Source organism: Pongo abelii, chromosome 6 (assembly GCF_028885655.2).
Source record: "Pongo abelii isolate AG06213 chromosome 6, NHGRI_mPonAbe1-v2.0_pri, whole genome shotgun sequence".
Taxonomy (NCBI): Eukaryota; Metazoa; Chordata; class Mammalia; order Primates; family Hominidae; genus Pongo; species Pongo abelii.
In genome coordinates this window covers 131,781,167-131,797,657 of record NC_071991.2, presented here as the reverse complement: position 1 = coordinate 131,797,657, position 16,491 = coordinate 131,781,167, and the positions used below count along the sequence as shown (strand labels likewise).

Below are 16,491 nucleotides of genomic sequence, written 5' to 3'. Positions count from 1 at the left end.
TCAACAACGATTTTTGGTAATCCTTGGTGGGAGTCCCTGCTTACTGCTGGGAAGGGGACCTTCCTAGTAACAGCGACGACAATGATACTGTTGCCAGAGCTATTGATGGAAGTGGTACAATACAACAGGTGCAGTAAAAAGCCCTTTACATACACTATCTCATTTAATCCTCAAAGCCAGGGGTCCCCAACCCCCTGGGCCACAGACCGGTACCAGTCCATGGTCTGTTAGGAACGGGGCCGCACAGCAGGAGGCGTGCGATGGGCGAGCGAGCAGAGCTTCATCTGTATTTACAACCACTTCCCTCTCGCATTACCGCTTGAGCTCCGCTTCCTGTCGGGTCAGCAGCGGCATTAGCGTCTCATAGGAGCATGAACCCTACTGTGAACTGCGCATGCGCGGGATCTAGGCTGCGCGCTCCCTATGAGAATCTAATGCCTGATGACCTATCACTGTCTCCCATCACTCCCAGATGGGACCGTCTAGTTGCAGGAAAACAAGCTCAGGGCTCCCACTGATTCTACGTGATGGTGAGTTGTATAATTATCTCATTATGTATTAAAATGTAATAATAATATCCCGAAACCACCTCCCCACCCCCAGGTCTGTGGAAAAATTGTTTTCCACAAAACCAGTTCCCGGTGCCAAAAAGGTTGGGGACTGCTGCTTAAATCAATTTTGTAAGGGATGTATTATTATCCCCACTAAACAGAAGACAAACTAAGACACAGAGCAGTTAAATGACTTGTGCAAAATACGTGCTGATAAACGCAGCAGGGCGGGGGTTCACGCCTAGGTGTGTCAGGCTTCAAAGTCCGTGCTCTGGGCCACTGTGAACATTCCCGTTTCTGACGGGATGTATTCTGGGTGGGGTATCCTCTGTCAACAGAGACATCTGTCAGACCATTCCTGCCCTTTTACTTCCATCAGTCCACATCCTGGCATCTTCCGAGTCATTTTTCCTCTTCACTTCTTGTGCTCCTCGGCAGATCTATGACCATCCCAGCCTCTTTCTTTTCTTCCTGATCTTTGTGCAATTTGCCTCCCTCCTGCTTGCTTCAAACATTCACTCTTATGCAGCAGTTCTTTTCTTATTTATTTATTTTTTGAGATAGAGTCTCACTCTGTCGCCCAGGCTGGAGTGCAGTGGCGCTATATTGGCTCACTGCCACCTCCGCTTCCCAGGTTCAAGCGATTCTCTTGCCTCAGCCTTCTCAGTAGCTGGGATTATAGGCATCTGCCATCACACCCGGCTAATTTTTGTATTTTTAGTAGAGATGGGGTTTCGCCATGTTGGCCAGGCTGGTCTTGAACTCCTGACCTCAAGCCATCTGCCCGCCTTTGCCTCCCAAAGTGCTGGGATTACAGGTGTGAGCCACCGTGCATGGCCCATGCAGCAGTTCTTAAACTGGCACCCACAAGAGGTCTGGATTGAATCCGAGAGGTCTGTGAACACGGACTTGGAAAATATTACATTCTATTGTGAATATAGAGAACAGAAGTGGGGCCTGTAACTTTGTCACAAATAGAAAGTCACAGCTCTTGCTATATCCCATTACTGTTACTAGGAATATCTCACGATGTCATCTACGTGCATCACTACTTTGAAATTACCAGAGTTATTAAACCTGTCACTAGACCTGTTATTTAGTCATTAATAAAAAGCCTATATATTATCATATTACAAATTTGGTTTTTAAAAATATTGTGATAGCAGTCTTTCAAAACTAAAGAATTCCTTGGTAATCTTGTGCATTTCATTTTATGTACTTAAAAACATTTTTCTTAGAAGGGCTCCAAAAGCTTCCGCAGCTTGCCAAGGGGATCCTGGCATGAAAAATGATTAAAAGAAAACACACTATCCTTGATTTTATGCCAGCTTTGAACCTCCTGACCCAGCCCATATAATGTTAACAGTGACTCCCGGTAAGAGGGTTGCACTTCTCCAAATAGGAGGACCACAGGATTTCTCTTCCAAACAGGGACATTTGAGTATAGATATAGTGATACTAGCATAAGAGTAAACTGGAATATATGGCCACCCCACTCAAATATCAGGTATTCTGGAAACTGAAGAATTAGATAAGAAAATGCCAATGTAATTTACACAAATCAACATAGAAACACCCTATCTGTAAATACGCTACTGATAAAACTAGATTATCTCCTAAAATCCAACCAGAAAAAAAATAACTAATATGAAATATATCAGCTTCAAATGAAATAATTATAGCATATAATAAAATAACAAATGCTAGTGTATCACTTGCTATGGACAGACACTGTCCTACAACAGCCCTCTGAGGTTGGTTCTATTATTGTCCTCACTTTAAAAATGAGGAAAACGTGCTCCCATCACACAGCTAGAAAGAGGCTGAGCTGGTAGCAAATCCAAGCACACTGGCTGCTAACTGTGTGCTCTGACCCACTGTCTCTCATGTGTCTTTGTTAGGAATTTTCATGATCTGAATGGAATCCAGGAAAATCACAGCTGGAATACACAACATCGGCCTTTATCTCCAGCACTGTACATGGCAGAAACTGCTTTTATTCTAGATGTCTAGATCCAGTTATTTGAAATAAATTCTCCAGAATGGGGGGAGAAATCTGGAAAGTTTCCATAGAACAGTCGAAATATCCCTTTATAACTCTTGAGTTGTAAGTGATGCTATCTCTAGATATTAGCATTTTTCTTTTAGCTGCAACCCCTATCTCTCACGTCAGAGGCAGCATGGGCCAGTGATTAAGAACCAGGTTTGAAGTTCCAATTCCAGGCACCTATTTAAGCTGGATGACCTTGACTAAGTCACATAGCTTTTTGCACTGCAGTTTTCTCCTCTGTAAAATGGAAATAATGGTAATGGAATGCAAAATGCAAAATGGAAATAACGGTGGTGAGGAGTAAATGAGCTGGGCAAATACACAATAATCAGGAACAATTATTACTATCCTTTTACTCATCTCTATTCTGACAGTTTTGTCTCCAAACTCATCTCTCTTGTCTTATTCTGAGTTCTTCCATGCGTTCTGGCATTTTCAACTTGACTTCTTCTTCAATATTTTTTATCATTTGGTAGCTATCTTTGGGTAACAATTATAACATTTGCTTATACAGCATTTGCCCCAGAACTCGTTTTGCTGATGCAGCATAAACTGACAACTGGAAGTGAGAATGGGGACATGTGATCTCGTGATTATCACACATTCTCAATTTACCCACTCCATAATAGCATTTGCACCAGAGCTCTTCATTTGCATTTTGCTGAGCCAACGTGAATTTTTAGAAGTTCCGAGGTGTCCAGAGAATGCTTCAGTTAGAATTGAGTTGACAAAAAATAGGATAGATCATTTATCACCTCTGTAGAAACAAGATGAATTTCTGTTTACAACTGAAATAAGAAATCACAAAAGATTGTTGGGCCTGACCATATGAAAAATTAAAATAGTGCAAAAAAAATAATTCAATACAAAAAGGGAAGCTACAGCCTGGGAAATGTTTACATCAATATAAAAAGGGGTTAATAAATATGCTTTATAAGGCCCATCTTTTAAGAACATCTTTGTTGCATCTCCGCTAAGAAGGAGGGTATCACAACCCAATACAAACTTACATTGAAATAAAAGTTTCATACAAAAAAACAACTTACTATACTCTGTTGATCTGAATGTGAATTAGGACAACCCCTATGGAAAACAGTACAGAGATTTCTCAACTAAAAATAGAGTAACATTCAATCTAGCAATCTCACGACTGGGTATAAGGAAAATAAATCATTATATCAAAAAGATATCTACACCATATGTTTATTGCAGCACTATTCACAATAGCAACGATATGAAATCAACCTAAGTGCCTATCAATGGATGATTGGATAAAGAAAATGTGGCACGTATAGACAATGGAATACTATTTAGACACAAAAAAAGAGTGAAATAATGTCTTTGCAGTAACATAGATGGAACTAGGTGTCATTATCTTAAGTAAAATAACTCAGAAACAGAAAGTCAAATACCACATGCCCTCGCTTACAAGTGCAAGCTAAGTAATGTGTACACATGGATACAGAATGGAGTAATAGACATTGGAAACTGGGAAGGATGGCAGGGTGGGAGGATGGGAGGGGGTAAGGGATGATAAGTTACTTAATGGGTACAATATACACTACTCAGGTGATAGCTATATGAAAAGCTTAGATTTCACCACTATACCATACATCCATTTTAAAAAGATGAACTTTTACCCCTGAAATGTATACAAATTTTTTTTAAAAACACAAAAAATCTTACTATATGCAGAATGCTCTGATATTTCCATTTTATTCTATTCTGTTTTTTTCTTTAATACCAGTCATGAGCCACAATATATTTTATAGTCCACTAATGAAATTATGACATACTTTAAGTAAACAGTGATGTCAAGAGCACTTATAAATATATTATTGGATAAAGAATATATATAGATGCTTCAGATAGGAGTAAAAACAATTTCTGAAACACGAAAAAATCTCTACTTCAGTACTCACTCAAGATACACAAATGAATAACAATGATAAAAACACAATTTCCATTGACTAAACTAGCAAAAAATTAAAAGTGATGGTGATGTCTGATGCTGATGCAAAGACAGTAAAGGGTTTTCTTTAATACAGTTTTTTACTTATGCCCTCTTTAATTCAAAACACATTTGAGGTGGTTTTATGTACCAACATTGCCAAACAACTAATGGCAGGATCAATGCAATTTTGTTTGAGAAGTAATTTGGTGGTACATTTGGGAAGCCACAAAAATGTTCATACCCAAAAGTAATTCTACTTCTGGGAATTTGTCCCACTGAAGCAATTCAAAGAAAGAGAAAAATCTCTATGCATAACTTTTTATATCATTACTTAAATAGTGAAAAACGAGAAACAGTCTAAATAGCCAAGAATAGCACAATATTTAAATAAGCTATACTACATCAACTCAAAATATTTTGTAGCCAATAAAATAATTATGACGACTATAAAGCAACATGAGAAAATCCTCATGCTAACAAATGCAAAAGTTATAAAACAAAACTCTCCATGTGTTTCAGTGACTATAGCTGCATAAAGATTACCCAAAAACTTAGTGGGATGAAACAACCATTTATTACAGATCAGAAATTCAGACGGCTTACAGCAGTATGGCTTATCTGGGCCCACAATGTCAGGGGCTGGATTCACATGAGGCTGATTCATTTAAGTGTCTGGCGGTTGATGTTGGTCATCTGCTGAGGCCGTAGCTGGCTCTGTTGGCCAGGACACCTCTGTTTGGTTTGGGCTTCCTCAGAACATGGTGGCTGGGTTCCAAGGACAAAAGACCACAGTGAGAGAGCCCGGTAGAAGTCAGTTAATCATATATGACCTAGTCTTAGAAATTTTGCAGTGTCATTTCCATTTCCATTCATTGAGTCACAAAGTCTTGTCGGTTTCAAAGGGAAAGAAAAGAGATGCCACCTTATGATGGGAGAGCAACAAGTTTCTGGAAAAGCATACAGGACTGGAAATACTGCTATGGCCAGTTTTAGAAAATATAATCTGCCAAATTTTTGATTGGGTTACAACCACATAAAAATAATGAAAGTATTAGGATTAGAACTGGGAAGAAACATGGAAAAATAAATGATTGATTTTAAAAATTTTTTCTGTTATTTTGATTATGTTCTTTGGCCAGTAAGTACATAATTATTAATACAATTATATTGACAAAAAATTAAGCTGACAATACTTCAGAAATTATCCCTGGGGTAACCCCAGCTTTTCGCTTTTACTCCTTTATTTATAGAATCCTACTGTTCTCACTGTTTTTTTTTTTTTGTTTTTTGGGTGTTTTTGTTTTTGTTTTTGTTTTTTTTGAGACAGGATCTCATTCCATCACTCAGGCTGGAGTGCAGTTGTATAATCTTGGGTCACTTCAGTCTCAGCCTCCCAGGATCAAGCAGTGATCCTCCCACCTCAGCCTCCCAAGTGGCTGGGACTACAGGTTTGTGCCACCACACCTGGCTAATTTTGCTTATTTTTTGCAGAGATGGGGTCTCACTGTGTTGCCCAGGCTGGTCTTGAACGCCTGGGCTCAAGTGATCCTCCTGCTTCGACGTCATAAAGTGTTGGGATTACAGGCGTGAGCCATCACACTTGGACTGTTCTCACCCTTAATTCACTGCATCAGCAACACCCCTCCCATCATCGTGAGATGGGCCTGCAGCAGAGGCCCCAGCGCACTGTGGGCACGAGCCTCATCCATATACACCGCCCTCCCCAGGCCTTCATAGCACAGCTTCCCCTTCACAAGGGCAGCCTCATTTGCAGACAAACTCATCTTTTAGTTACTGAAGAATAAAGGGGAAAGGGCACATCTCTGGTCTCATCTATTAATAAACCCTCATTTCCACCTGAGAATTCCTGAGTTCTCACTTGTGGTTGGGTTACAACTGCATAAAAATAATAAAAGTATTAGGATTAGAACTGGGAAGAAACACGGAAAAATAAATGATAGATTTTTTAAATTTTTCTGTTATTTTGATTATGTTCTTTGGCTAGTAAGTACATAATTATTAATAAAATTATATTGACAAATATAATTTCCTTCATGGAGAGAGAGGTCCTTTTCTGCACAAGGCCAGTCCTACCACCTGTCCTCTTAATCATCCCTCTTCAACTTCTTCCCAAGCTGTCCCACTCAACCATCACACTCAAAAGTCTCCTCTTTTTCCTAGCATGTTTCGTCTTTGCTCATTGGCTGGATCTTTTCTCTCTACCTACAGACATATCCAGGTCCTCCATAATCCTGATCATGCAACCCACTCAAAGTGTCATCTGATTTATTATTCTTCACCTACTTCAGTAACAAACTCATCAAAGGAAACACTCATTCTAGCTGTTTCCATTTCATCTCCCACTCACGCCTCAACAACAGATTTCCTTCCAACCACTGTGGTCATCTGGCTTCTTAAATGTCATTTTGATATCCTACTTGTCAAATTGAATAGCCGTTTTTTAATCTTCATCCTCCTTTCCTCTTCCAACTTTAGACTGTGTTGTTCACCATAGTGAACTTCACAAAACTTCTCTTTCCAAGCTTCCCGGGACCATCTCCCCAGCCCTCCCCTCACACCTCCGAGCCCCCATCTGCATGTCGCTCTTCCCATCACTGGCTCCTGCAGCCCAGTGTTCTCATAATACTCACATTCTTTAGCTAAGTTCAATGACTCTCATGCTTCTATTACCACTGAATGACTCCTTCATGAAACTGGAAATGTAACGCATGCTACATCTTGGATGTGCAAGATTATAAGTGCAACTGTTAAATATGGCCTATTGCTAGTAAAGTTTAATCAGGCTGGATAACTATAAAAGCCCTGGAAGGTGCCTCAGTCTCTCTTGAATTATAGCACACAGGCTTGCAGCTGGCATGGCTTAGCTCTGCAAGAAGAGGCCCCTGGCCTTGCGGGTGCTGGTCTAGTCTTCTGGGAGAGCCCCTTGCTCTCCAGGGTGATATTCTTGGCTGACCTCTTCCCTGTGTGCTTTATGGCCTCTGATCTTGAACCCCCAGCTGTCTAGCTTGGTCCTGGGGAGGTCCTTGGATGATGGAGCCACATCTTAACTGTCCGTGGCAGCACAATTCTTACTCCCAGACCCCACCCCATACCCCTTAACTTCGCCTTCTTTTTCCCTTGGAGGGAGCAGTGTTTCTTCTAACGCCATAGCTACCTTCATCTACATTTTCACCACCAGAACCTTAAGACAGGGTATGGAGACTTCCTGTTGATGAGCTAATCGAGGAAGAGGGAACTGAAGGAATTCAGTGACTCTTCTCTCAGGATAATATCCTGGCTTGAAGACCATTGTCCTGCCACATAATCATATTTTGAATGTCAAAAGTTGAATACCAACCTGGCCTTTTTCTAGGCAATCCTTCTCTAACAGGTTCTAATCTCTTCCCAGACATATGGCTGCCTAGGGCAGACTTTGTGTAAAGGTCACAGACTCACAAAGCCAAAAGTGACAAATCGCATGCAATTTCAAATTATTTCTCCAGTTACAATCTTGAATCTCTATCCACCCTAACCCAGTGGCTTTTCCAAGCTCTAGCTTTTAATAGCTAACTGCCCATGAGACATCTGCAACTCTAAAGCCAAACTCACTATCTTCCTGCTCTTCTTCCAGTCTAAAACCTGCTTTTCTTCCAATGTCCCCAACATCCAAGTTTAAGACCAGGTGTTTTTCAAATCCCAGGGCCCCAGACTTTTATTCCCAGAGATTCTGAGTGGGGCTTAGGAATCTGCATCTTTAACAAGTAGGCCAGGTAGTTCTGAGTCTGACGGAAGTGGCATGGGAACCACATTTGGAAAATGCACTCCAAGCCCTGCAAGGCAGGAACCAGATCTGGAGGAGAGAGCGAACCCCACCTGTGAACTCCCCTGTCCCTCCCATCATCTTGCTTCTTGACATCACTATTTGCCCATTTGCCTAGTTGAGAAGCCTGGGAGTCCTTCTCTCTCACTGCCCTGCTCTTGACCATCGACTGACCTGTCTTCCAAGCGCTCTTGCATCTGTCCTCCCCTGGATTCCCCCTCCCATCACCTGACCCAGACCTGTGTCAGTTTTCACTGGAAGGCTACGCTGTCCTATTGATGGCTGTCCCAGCCAGGGCAGCCCTGATCTAATCTGCCCACTGCACCAGCTCCTTTAATCACTTCCACTTCAAGGCTCACAGTGGCTGCCATGTTCTTCAGCCCAAATCCTTCACAGCTGAGGCCAAGCCTCCAGCTGAGCCTCACCACCTGCACTCTTCCCTCACAGAGTCAAACTGTGGACTTGCCATTCCTCCACCATGCCAGGGCCTCTACATCCCCTGTGCCTTGGCTCAGGCTGTGTCCCCCACTTGGGCAACCCAAGCCTGGCACTCCACAGGTACTTCCTTAATGGGGCTCTGGTGAGTAGAGTTTGGGGGACATACATGATGGCACTGCTTTCCTCTCTTCCCACCAGCCCCATGCCATACTCTGAGGTTCACCTGCTCAGTGGGGCCGGGTCCCTAGAAGCCACAGAAGAGCCTACACTGGCCTCCGAGGTGCCCTATGCCAGGTGGCCGGCTCTGTGTCCTTCCAGCCCTGACATCCTGGGTGATCTTGAGCAAAGATACTTCACCTCGTGGGCCTCAGTGCCTTCATCTGAGAATGGAATGTGGATGGAGGGATGAGCTGGAACAGGAAATGCATATGATTTCCACCAGCTCCATTCCCCTGTAATTCTCAGAGTAATTTGCTATTGTTGTTGTTGTTGTTGTTTGTGAGATGGAGTCTCACTCTGTTGCCCAGCTGGAGTGCAGTGGTACAATCTCGGCTCGCTGCAACCTCCACCTCCCGGGTTCAAGTGATTCTCCTTCCTCAGTCTCCTGAGTAGCTGGGATTACAGGCACCCACCACCACACCCAGCTAATTTTTGTATTTTTAGTAGAGACGTGATTTCACCATGTTGGCCAGACTGGTCTCGAACTCCTGACCTCATGATCTGCCTGCCTCAGCCTCCCAAAGTTCTGGGATTACAGGCAAGAGCCACTGCACCCGGCCTTCTCGGAGTAATTTGGATAGCAGCACCAAAAAAGGCTGTGTTTAAGCCCTCAGGGAGGTGGCCACTCAGACCTCCATCTCCAACGCCCCACCCTTAGACATGATTTCATGGAAGGTCTGGGGCTGGATTTCATCCCCATCCCGGGAGGGGCAAGAGGACCATGGAGGAAGGGTCTCTGGGAGTGGGGACACTACTCAGATCTGAGATAAGAGAAAGGGTCCCACCTCTTCCCCTCAACCTCGGTGTCTGCTGTCATCACCATGGAAATGTACACTCTGGCAGAATGGTTTTTTTTTTTTTCTTCTTAAGACCTTTGTACTTAGATTCCAACCCTGCCCCAGGGTTTCTGAGGAAAAGTTCCTTTTGGAAAATTCCCACCCAGCCCCAGCTGACCAAAAGGGAGGAAGGATTTTTCCACAAGGTGCTCTGGGTTGGTGTGGGATTTAGAGCCCCCGGCAGCCACTTGTCTGAAGGAACAAGGAGCTGGGCTAGACAGAAAGGGAGTCCCGAGCAGGCTGGAGCTGAAGTCAGCCGGGAGGGCTGGAGTTGAGGTCAGCCGGGCGTTGCTTCCCCTCGGACCCCACTGCCCCGCCTCGGCATGGGTACGGGTGGAGTTTTCACTCTCTGACTTGCTCTTCTAGAACTCAGCACTTGAGTTTCATCTGAATCCTAATTATCCAATATATTAAATCAAGTTATAAGATAAACATTTTTCCACCTCTTTCTATCCCTAAGCCTCTGGTGACTTCTTTTTTTCCCTTTTGATAAGTATTTAAATGTTTTTAAAAATTAAAATATAATTCACCCAATTCACTAAATATGAAATTCATCATTTTAAAGTGCGCAATTCAGTGATATTTAGTGTAGTCACTATTTCCTGTGACTTCCTGTCCTGGTGGCATTTCCCATGAGACAGAGAGAAAGGGGGCTGGGACTGGAAGTTTCCCTGACATGTTCCCCGGGTATGCCAAGGCTTCAGTCCTAAAGCTCTGTTCCAGCTCATTGGCACCACCACACCCCTCTCTGGAATTTCTGGGAAAATCCTGTCCATGAAACTGAAAACCTACCATTCATGGGGCAGCTGGGTTCTTAAGTAAAGTTTTCCATGTGACGGAGCCTCTTTCATCAGTGGCACCAGGCTCAAAGTTTCCCTCATAGGCCTGTGGGGGGTTAGAGATCCCTCACCCCACACTGAAGCCAAACCCTCATGGTGAGCAGACCAGGTGAGCTCCAGGTCAGGGCCCCAGAGGAGAGAGAAGAGTCCTGGGATGCTGCTAGGGCCATCCGATCCTTTAGCTCAATTCCCTCCTCCTGAAGATGAGGGAATAGAGACCCAGAGACTCCAAAGATGCCCACCCTGGTGATGGCAGAACCAAGACCAGCACCCCACCCTTCAAGTCCTGGGCCATGCATTCTCTACCAGGTGACTCAGTCAACAGCAACCAGTGATTAGGCACCCTCTACCCTTCATTGGGCCAGATGGGGGGCACCTGGACATTGACATGCAGCCCAGGGAGGGTGTATTGAGGCAGCCCTGCCCAGTGGAGCCTAACATAACCGGGAGAAGGAAGAGATCTCCAGAGAGAAACCCCTCAGTGAGGCTTGCTGCCTGGCTGGCAGCTGCCCAGATAGTCCTATGTGTATCCCAGTCTCATATAAAGGATTCTCTTTCCCTTCACATTTCTATCTTTTTATTTGTTTATTTATTTTTGAGATGAAGTCTTACTCTGTCACCCAGGCTGGAGTGCAGTGGCACAATCTAGGCTCACTGCAACCTCTGCCTCCCAGGTTCAAGTGATTCTGCTCCCTCACCCTCCTGTGTAGCTGGGATTACAGGTGCAAGCCACCACGCCCGACTAATTTTTGTATTTTTTTGTAGAGACAGGGTTTCACCATGTTGGCCAGGCTGGTCTTAAACTACTGACCTGAGGTGATCCACCCACCTCGACCTCCCAAAGTGCTGGAATTACTCAGGTGTGAGCCACCGCGCCCGGCCCAACATTTCTAACTCTTTTAAACACGACTGTTCTTCCTCCTGTCCATTGCCTCCACTCTCTTTTTTACAGAGTGGATAAATGAGACTTCACGCACCTCACTTACTGGCTTCCCACTTAGAACTCACCTAAGGCACTTGTTAAAAATACAAACACCCAGTCACCAGCCCCAGAGATTCTGATTAGGGCTGAGGTTGGCCCAGGAATCTACACCTTTGACAAGCTCTCCAGGTGGTTCTGATGCAGGCAGTATAAGAATGGCATTTTCAAAACATTTCCTTGTGTCACCGACTAAATAATACCATATTTATTGTTTTCCCTCTAGAGAGGATTCATTTCTGCTGCTCCATCCTCATTCTCTGGCTTGCCACCCTTCCTAGCACAGTTGTTTGATGTTTCCTTCTGGTTTAGCCGGCCCCATTAACCCTACGCTCTAATGATCCTACATCAAGTTGAGGCTCCATAACTCTAAGGATAATAATGTTAATGAAAAACCAGCAGCCAAGCGCTCACTCACAGACACACCACTTGGTGGAGTCATTGCTCCACTTTTCTTATCTGGTCCAGTTGACGAGTCCTGTAGCTCCTACTTTTGTGTTGATGGTTTCGGGGGAATTTTGTTTTGATCTGCTTTTCATCCTCTGTTAGAATCTTCAGTTCAGATAGACAGTAACACAATGGGTAGCAGGTAGCCTGGGAAAGGGGGTGGGTTTCTTTCACCCTCACCACAGGCCTGAGGAACGTGAGACCCACCGCGATCTCTCCAGATCCCACATTCTTCTGGCTACAATTGCATCTCTGTACATTCACTGATCAAACATCAATAACAAAGCAGATTTGTGAGCGATTCTATCTTGGACAACTCAAGGGCACTTGGGCCTCTGCCTACAGTCAGGAAGGAAAATACTGAGCCCCTGGCTGCTGAGCTGTGGGCAGAGTGGTTCACTTCTACAGCCAAGGGCCGGGCAGATTAAAAAATAAATGAGAAGAAGGAAAATGAAATACTTTCTAATGAACAGGCAAACATAGTCCTATCCACAGTTGAAATCAACGGGGCAAAACTAGATGACATTTGAGCAAGCCAAATTGAAGGGCCCAGAAGCCCTCATCTCCTTCAGTTTCCTGAGGACACCTCCCACCCACTCACACCTGCAGATCTCTGTGGTTGTTCCAAAAGCCACTGGAAGGTGTGGCTGAAGCCACTTGGGATGTACAATGTAGATGATGCCCTCCCTGTCTTCATCCTCTCTGTGTTTAATGAGGGTGCAGGCAGGATGGGGTTCCAGGTTGGTTAAGGTGAAAATAGAACCTAAAAGGGCTAAATTTTGGAATTACATCAAGTCATTTGGGAACAATTAAAAGCAGGTAGGATATGGCAAGGCAGGAAGAAGCCATGTCTCAGTAAAACAATGGGAAGTGAGATGGAAAACTGTTGAATGAGAGGCCAACTCTGGCAGGGGTGGAGAAAGCCCCGATACTGGTCATCTATTTGGGTGGGCATCTATTTTCTTATTTCAGTGCCATAGGGGTCTTTTGCCTTACTGTTCTTCCACAAGCCTCCCATACACTCAACTCAACTGGCCATTGGACCCTGCTATGGGCAGCATCTGAGACCACTGAGATCATTTCCTTTCCTGAGATCCACCCACTTTATTTGCATCTCTTTCCTCTGCCTTATGGTGACCCTACTCTCAGGACACCAGATCTGCCTAAACAAGACAAAAGGGGAAAAATCCAACTAACCAACAACCCATAGGGGTGACGTGTAGCTAAGCGACTAGTTTATCTGATTTACTTGATGCTCAACTGCGGATGTCAAAGTCATTTAACTGCAGTTCGAAAGGGGTTGTGCTGTGTGGCCTCTCCATGGCCACTCATGAGCCAGGTGTTTGCCTCCACTATTAGCTGTTGCCCCAGTCTTGATGTGCTGGCTTCCTATGGCCTCAGCCCCTGTGTGTGGGCATGAGGCTCACATCCCTTCATTTACACACCCACTTAGCAAATATTTACTCCATGCCTGTTCTGTGCTTGGCCGCCCTCTAGGCACTAGAGATCACAGTTGTGGGTGTGACAAGGAGGTCTTTGCTCTCATGGAGTTGATATTCTAGTGAAGAGAGACAAGGGATAAACAAATAAACAAATAAATCAGATGGCGATGAAAGTTGGGGTGGAAGTAAAGAAATGCAAAGTGACCCAGCATATCTGGGGGCTTAGTTTAGAGTGGGAGGGATCTTCAAGAACCATGCAAATCTTCCCTAATTGCATCCTTTTCCAGATCAACTGCATGGGGTCCTACAGGAGAAGACCAAGAGACAGAGACAGGGACCAGGGAAAATGACCGAAACCATTCCTTCTCAGGGATGCTACACATCCATAGGGCAGAGGATAAGAGGTTTCTGAAGGCATCACCCCTCTGGCCATGGCTGCTGTGCAGAGGAAGCTGGAGATTTGGAGTAGCCTGTTGTCCCACTGACTCTTAGACTGCTCCGGCTAAGAAGAACCAACTCCTCCTATTACAGATGAAATAAACAAAGCTACTCAGGCTCTCTGGCATCGCCCTGACGGTCATCATGCGCTTCACATTTCCCTCCTGCCCCCCCCCGATTTTCTGGAAAAGGGAGAAAGTGTGTGAAAAAAAAAGGACAATAACTTCTGTTAACTTTATAGATGTCTGGTTCCTCCATATGAGGCTGTGCTTGAATCAGTTTTGGAGAGAGGGTTTCTAAAGTCTCTCTAGATTCTATTAATTTTGATAGAGATAATAAAAGGCAGCAGGACCAACGCTATGTGGTGGGAGATCTAGCAACCGTTATAGTCACAATAGCCACCACTTACTGAACACCCACCATGTGACAAAGAACAAATGTGCATGAATTATCTCACATTTTTCACAAGCACCCCTTGAGTTGGGAGTTCACTCATGAGGCAACTGAGGTTCAGGGAGATGAAGTAACTCACCCTGTAGGTAGGAGGGCTGAGATCTGGACGTAGATCTTGCCTCCAAAGCTTTATCTTTTTTTTTTCTACTATAGAACACCAAAAAGAGTTCTAGAAAAAATGAGAATAAGGAATTTACCTGTAATCCTTGCTTAATAAACTAAAGCTCTGAGGCCACATTGTTCCAGCCTTTTGCAGCTCCTGCACGTGGATACCAGCACCAGCAGCTCCCTGACCAGGGGCCCCAGCTAAGCTCTCCCAGAGGATGATCTTGGCTTTGTACATGGAGTGCCAACATCCTGTGAGTCCAACAGAGGGAAGACATAAGAATATGGTCACCCAGGTAAGTGGTGGATAGCTGAGTGACTATATTCTTGCTCACCACCACCCCCATCAGAGGGGGTGTCTGTGTTTCTAGTTGGGGGAAGCTTTGGTAGACTGTCAGTAATTCCTCCCTGTGTCCCCCATCGTGTGTCAGGTAACAGACATTTGTCTTAATGTATTCACTGTGTCATCAGAAGCCACTTCTTATCCATCCTTGTGAATACTTGATGAATGAGGAGTCAATGATTAAATGAAGGAAAGAAAAGAGACTGAAAAGGAGGTATGAGAATAGGAAAGATGAGATAGATATTGCCCTAAAGACACAGTAAGCCATCAAATATCTGTTTTCTAGTCCCCTTCTGGGCCCTCTTGGATTTTGAGAAAGGGAGGAAGAAAGTGGAAAAATTGCCAATAACTTCTATTGACTTTCTAGATTCCTAGTTTCCCCACACGTGGCTATGCTTGAATCAACTTGTAAAAGTCTCTTTATAGTCTGTTGATGTTAATGCAGGTACTAAAAGGCCACGGTCGGCCTAGTTAGATGATCCACTCCACCCTGGGCTCCAGAAGATGTTCCAGGGCATTTGCCTTTACTTGACCCTATGCTGAGAAGCTACCAATATTTTTCTTTCCCCAAACTGGTTTTATTTGTACCCTCTATATATTAAATATTAGAGTATTGGCCAAGTTGAAGGAGTCTTCTTCTATGGCTAGTTTCAATAAACATGGTGGAATAAATATATATATATATATTATATATATAGTGTATGTGTATATATATATGTATATATTTCTTAGTAATTTAAAGTTGCAAGGGACTTTGGGATCATGAATCAATTTACAGTTGTGGAACTGAGAGCCAGCAAAATTACATGACTTGCCCAAGAATACTAGCAAGTTAGTAGCAGGACCAGGACCTATGTTGTCTTAAAAGGCTTAAGAGGTAGTCAGTCAATTAATTAATCAAATATTTGTTGATAACCACAATCCATCCCCATCCCTCATGAAGAGCGGAGACTAAATTGTCAACTTGCTTTCGCCAGGAGGGCTATGATACAATGTAGAAAGTACTGGCATTATTGTGGTGCTCATATTAAGGCTTGCAGCAACTCTCAATTCATGAATTATAGTGACTTTAATAGACAACATAAAATAGTGAACTGAAGGATGACTTTATATCTGCAGGTCAAGCAAACAGATATAGACCGTATGGAAATATGGCACCTCAGGGGTGCCTGGTGTAATAAGAAAAAACGTAAAAAAAAAAAAAAGGAGGGGATGTGGCTCTAAAAGTTATCAACTGTCAATCAGCCTTGACCATGAAAAATTAGCTAAAGAAAGATTTGGGCCCACAGGTTTTGTACAGAGGAAATCCAGGCTCCTAACCACAGCGAAAGATGGGAACAAAAGGATCAGAACACTGAGCTGGATCTTCAGTTCATTTCAGGTATGGAGAAGGGTAAGTGGTCTGTAAAGAAGGCCAACCTCAATGAAGGTGCCTTCCAAGGCCTTGTCCGCTCAAGGACATGTTGCATGCCTGAAACTGAGTATACAGGAAAAGGATAGAAATGGAATAAAATGGAAACCCATAAATCACACGACCCTGCCATGCAGTTTCAAACCACTGACTTGATGAAATGTTG

At 43.8% G+C, this 16,491-nt stretch overlaps 1 long non-coding RNA gene across 1 annotated transcript; it reads left to right on the top strand.

Moving 5' to 3' along the window:
• Positions 1–423: 423 nt before the first annotated feature.
• On the top strand, positions 424–16,290 carry LOC129060273 (uncharacterized). Its single transcript, XR_008526853.2, has 3 exons — positions 424–530; positions 13,863–14,867; positions 16,204–16,290. It is a non-coding gene; the product is annotated as an uncharacterized LOC129060273 (long non-coding RNA).
• Positions 16,291–16,491: the final 201 nt, after the last annotated feature.